Source organism: Rutidosis leptorrhynchoides, chromosome 8, assembly GCF_046630445.1.
Source record: "Rutidosis leptorrhynchoides isolate AG116_Rl617_1_P2 chromosome 8, CSIRO_AGI_Rlap_v1, whole genome shotgun sequence".
Lineage (NCBI taxonomy): Eukaryota > Viridiplantae > Streptophyta > Magnoliopsida > Asterales > Asteraceae > Rutidosis > Rutidosis leptorrhynchoides.
Genome location: NC_092340.1, coordinates 37,245,465 through 37,251,427, shown reverse-complemented (window position 1 = coordinate 37,251,427; position 5,963 = coordinate 37,245,465). Strand labels below are relative to the sequence as shown.

Sequence of the window (5,963 nt, the reverse complement as noted above, 5' to 3'; positions counted from 1 at the left end):
CGATATATATAACGATTATCGTTATAACAACGTCTTACTAGGTACATATGAATCATATTAAGATATTGATACACTTGGTTAATTATATTAAATGATAAGTAAATATATTATTAAGTGTATTAACAATGAAATACATATGTAAAAATAAGACTACTAACTTAATGATTTCTAAACGAGACATATATGTAACGATTATCGTTGTAACGACATTTAACTGTATATATATCATACTAAGATATATTATATATCATAATATCATGATAATATAACAATTTAACATCTCATTTGTTATAATAAACAATGGGTTAACAACATTCAACAAGATCGTTAACCTAAAGGTTTCAAAACAACATTTACATGTAACGACTAACGATGACTTAACGACTCAGTTAAAATGTATATACATGTAGTGTTTTAATATGTATTCATACACTTTTGAAAGACTTCAAGACACTTATCAAAATACTTCTACTTAACAAAAATGCTTACAATTACATCCTCGTTCAGTTTCATCAACAATTCTACTCGTATGCACCCGTATTCGTACTCGTACAATACACAGCTTTTAGATGTATGTACTATTGGTATATACACTCCAATGATCAGCTCTTAGCAGCCCATGTGAGTCACCTAACACATGTGGGAACCATCATTTGGCAACTAGCATGAAATATCTCATAAAATTACAAAAATATGAGTAATCATTCATGATTTATTTACATGAAAACAAAATTACATATCCTTTATATCTAATCCATACACCAACGACCAAAAACACCTACAAACACTTTCATTCTTCAATTTTCTTCATCTAATTGATCTCTCTCAAGTTCTATCTTCAAGTTCTAAGTGTTCTTCATAAATTCCAAAAGTTCTAGTTTCATAAAATCAAGAATACTTCCAAAATTGCAAGTTTACTTCCAAGTTTTCTAAATCCATTCCAAGTAATCATACAAGATCAAGAAACCTTTGTTACTTACAGTAGGTTATCTTTCTAATACAAGGTAATAATCATATTCAAACTTTAATTCAATTTCTATAACTATAACAATCTTATTTCGAGTGGAAATCTTACTTGAAATTGTTTTCGTGTCATGATTCTGCTTCAAGAACTTTCAAGTCATCCAAGGATCCTTTGAAGCTAGATCTATTTTTATCATTTCCAGTAGGTTTATCCAAGGAACTTGAGGTAGTAATGATATTCATAACATCATTCAATTCATACATATAAAGCTATCTTATTCGAAGGTTTAAACTTGTAATCACTAGAACATAGTTTAGTTAATTCTAAACTTGTTCGCAAATAAAAGTTAATCCTTCTAACTTGACTTTTAAAATCAACTAAACACATGTTCTATATCTATATGATATGCTAACTTAATGATTTAAAACCTGGAAACACGAAAAACACCGTAAAATCGGATTTACGCCGTCGTAGTAACACCGCGGGCTGTTTTGGGTTAGTTAATTAAAAACTATGATAAACTTTGATTTAAAAGTTGTTCTTATGGAAAAAATGATTTTTCTTATGAACATGAAACTATATCCAAAAATTATGGTTAAACTCAAAGTGTAAGTATGTTTTCTAAAATGGTCATCTAGACGTCGTTCATTCGACTGAAATGACTACCTTTACAAAAACGACTTGTAACTTATATTTCCGACTATAAACCTATACTTTTTCTGTTTAGATTCATAAAATAGAGTTCAATATGAAACCATAGCAATTTGATTCACTCAAAACGGATTTAAAATGAAGAAGTTATGGGTAAAACAAGATTGGATAATTTTTCTCATTTTAGCTACGTGAAAATTGGTAACAAATCTATTCCAACCATAACTTAATCAACTTGTATTGTATATTATGTAATCTTGAGATACCATAGACACGTATACAATGTTTCGACCTATCATGTCGACACATCTATATATATTTCGGAACAACCATAGACACTCTATATGTGAATGTTGGAGTTAGCTATACAAGGTTGAGGTTGATTTCAAAATATATATAGTTTGAGTTGTGATCAATACTGAGATATGTATACACTGGGTCGTGGATTGATTCAAGATAATATATATCGATTTATTTCTGTACATCTAACTGTGGACAACTAGTTGTAGGTTACTAACGAGGACAGCTGACTTAATAAACTTAAAACATCAAAATGTATTAAAAGTGTTGTAAATATATTTTGAACATACTTTGATATATATGTACATATTTGTTATAGGTTCGTGAATCGACCAGTGGCCAAGTCTTACTTCCCGACGAAGTAAAAATCTGTGAAAGTGAGTTATAGTCCCACTTTTAAAATCTAATATTTTTGAGATGAGAATACATGCAGGTTTTATAAATGATTTACAAAATAGACACAAGTACGTGAAACTACATTCTATGGTTGAATTATCGAAATCGAATATGCCCCTTTTTATTAAGTCTGGTAATCTAAGAATTAGGGAACAGATACCCTAATTGACGCGAATCCTAAAGATAGATCTATTGGGCCTAACAAACCCCATCCAAAGTACCGGATGCTTTAGTACTTCGAAATTTATATCATATCCGAAGGGTGTCCCGGAATGATGGGGATATTCTTATATATGCATCTTGTTAATATCGATTACCAGGTGTTCACCATATGAATAATTTTTATCTCTATGTATGGGATGTATATTGAAATATGAAATCTTGTGGTCTATTGTTACGATTTGATATATATAGGTTAAACCTATAACTCACCAACATTTTTGTTGACGTTTTAAGCATGTTTATTCTCAGGTGATTATTAAGAGCTTCCACTGTCGCATACTTAAATAAGGACGAGATTTGGAGTCCATGCTTGTATGATATTGTGTAAAAACTGCATTCAAGAAACTTATTTTGTTGTAACATATTTGTATTGTAAACCATTATATAATGGTCGTGTGTAAACAGGATATTTTAGATTATCATTATTTGATAATCTACGTAAAGCTTTTTAAACCTTTATTGATGAAATAAAGGTTATGGTTTGTTTTAAAATGAATGCAGTCTTTGAAAAACGTCTCATATAGAGGTCAAAACCTCGCAACGAAACCAATTAATATGGAACGCTTTTAATCAATAAGAACGGGACATTTCATGGCGGGTTTTCACTGTCTCCCCCACACTTAGGCCCTTCAAGATCCTCTAAATTGGAAATCACCTCATAATCAACTCGAGAATTCCCCTTTTCATTCTTATTCACTTTGATCTTGTGATCTCCAAACCGCTCAACGAGTTTTTCTACGGGTTTTCCCATTACTTTGACTACTTTTTCATCGGATTCTTCAGACTTTTCAAGTATATCAACAGACACATTCCCAACACAATTCTCCATTTTGTTATCACTAGATACCTGCTCATTTAATTATCTCATTGATGGTGGTCGGGAAGGCCTAATCGTCTTCGGGGTTACCCAATGTTCATCCTCTTCACATTTAGAAACTTTTTCATCGACCTCAACAAAGGTAGATACTGCCATCACGATTTCTTTAATCGATAATGAACAAGTGGTGCTAATAGACGAACTCAACTTGGTTTCAAGAACTTGACTCAGATTTTTCAATTCTCGCTCAAGATCATGTATCGACTCTTGTTGACTCATCAAAATTTCTGCATTAGTTCTTATTTGAGATTCCATGAATTCACTTGTCATACCCTCTTTACTAGATTTCCTTACCTCCTCTTTCTCTTTCACATCCGGTGCATACTTTTGAACCTGTTCATAGTTAGTATCCAACAAAAAACAATCCTGGACATCCGGTGTATGTAATGAATTAAAAATATTAATCCGTGATCTCTTATTACCAAAAGAAATATCCATAACCCCGGTTCTACAATTGATAAGAGCATCAATTGTGGCTAAAAATGGACGACCAAGAATGATCGTCGGTTGGGTATCCCTAAAGGTGGTCTCTGAGTCCATGACTATAAAATCTACCGGGTAATAAAAGTCTTCCACTTTCACAATCACATTTTCCAACATACCCCGTGGATTTCTCATTGACCGATCCGCAAGTTAGACGAGAATATCTATATGTTTTAAAGTTCCCAACTCGTATTGGTCAACAAGGCTCGATGGAAGTATGTTAATACTAGCCCCTAAGTCCAACAAAGCCTTTTTGACATTAACATTACCCACCGTAACCGAAATTAATGGTGTCCCCGGGTCCTTAAACTTAGGTGGAAGTGAACTCGAAATTACAGCACTCACTTTTTCAGTTAATTTTACCCTTGGCAATGATGCATTGAGTTTACGCTTTTGAACACACAAATCTTTTAAAAACTTAACATATGCTGGAATTTGTTTGATTGCATCAATAAGTGGAATATTAATTTTTATTGTTTAAATGTTTCCCACATATAATCCATTTTCGGTCCCTTTTTCCCATAAGGGAATTGGTTTGGGGACTCCAAAGCCTCGGGGAATGGAATGGTACTAGTTTCCATGTCTGATTTCCCAATTTCGTTAAAGATGGGTTCTTTATTTTCCACCCCCTTCCCTTGGTCAATATTTTCACTTACCTCATCCTCCTCATCAAGAACAATAGGAGACTTACTTGCATCGAGTTGAGATACCTCTTTCTCACCAACCTTATTGTCATACTTCTTTCCACTTCGCAAAGTGCCTACCATATTAACACTATGCCCTTTTCCTTGATCCTTATGATTCGGATTTAGAACCGTGTAGCTTGGAATTGTACCCAGCTCCCGATTCCCTTTACTTTCCGCTACATTACCAATCTCCTTAGCCAATGCACCAATTGACTTGTTTTGCACTTCCACTATTTTACGCATTTCAGAGATAAACACGTCCATCTTGGCGTCCGAGCTAGATGGTTGATTGGGTGGCGCATTGTTTTGATTTTGATTTTGGCTTTGATTTTGGTAACTGTTTTGGTTTTGGTTTCAGTTGTTGGGATAAGGATTTTGATAGTTTCTTTGATAGTTGTCTTGGTTCTGAAAGTTACCCAGGTTTTGAAAGTTGTTTTGTGGTCTTTGTTGGTTCCCTTGGTTAGCATTTAGAGCATTGTTATTGCTCCAACTGAAATTAAGATGGTTTCTCCAACCCGGATTATACATGTTGGAGTATGGATCAAATCTCCGTCCCTGAACCTCGTTAACTTGTTCTTCCACTATGTGCTTATTTACCGGTGGAATCCCATTTCTACATCCGTATGCAAAGTGAAAAGGATCTCCACAAATCTCACATACTTCCTGAACCTGCGAAACATTACAAGTAAGACCCTGGTTTGGGTTGTTAAATATAAGCATTTTCAAATCATCAAATTCCTGCTCTAAGTTCCTGGATGAACCACCTGAATAGGAAACATGATTCACTCGGGAGGTACTAGGTTGTTTACGATTAACTGAAGCTTGGGTTTTTGAACCCTTGCTTAACTGTTCAAAGAACGTCCATTCATCATCACTAGACCGAGTTAAGAATGCCCCACCACTAGCCGCCAAAAGAAACTGCCTGTTTTGGGAATCTAAACTATCATAGAAAACTTTAACCAATTCCCACTTGGGTATCTCATGGTGTGGGCATGCCCTAAGTAACTCCTTCAGACGTTCATACGCTTCATGAAATAATTCACCCGGTAATTGTTTAAAATATTTTATTTGCGTACGCATGTCTGAAGTTTTACTTATGGGGTAAAATTCCTCTAAAAATCGTTTTTTCATTTCCGCCCAAGTATTAATACTCCGGGCGGGCAAGGAGAGAAACCATCGTTTTGCCTTATCTTTAAGTGAATAAGGAAATAATCGCAGACGTACCTCATCATCAGTGAAACCGTTTACCTGATTAGTATCACATATCTCATTAAACTCAGTGATGTGTTCATATGGTTCCTCCTTAGCCATACCTCAGTAGGTTGGCAAGATCGAAATGAGTTGAGGTCGGACCTCAAATCATCGATTGTTTCCTCCTACCAGT

The 5,963-nt window shown here is 34.3% G+C and overlaps 1 pseudogene; it reads left to right on the top strand.

Annotated features, from left to right (window-relative positions):
- The first annotated feature begins 5,555 nt into the window (after positions 1-5,555).
- Positions 5,556-5,669, top strand: LOC139865449 (small nucleolar RNA R71; annotated as a pseudogene).
- Positions 5,670-5,963: the final 294 nt, after the last annotated feature.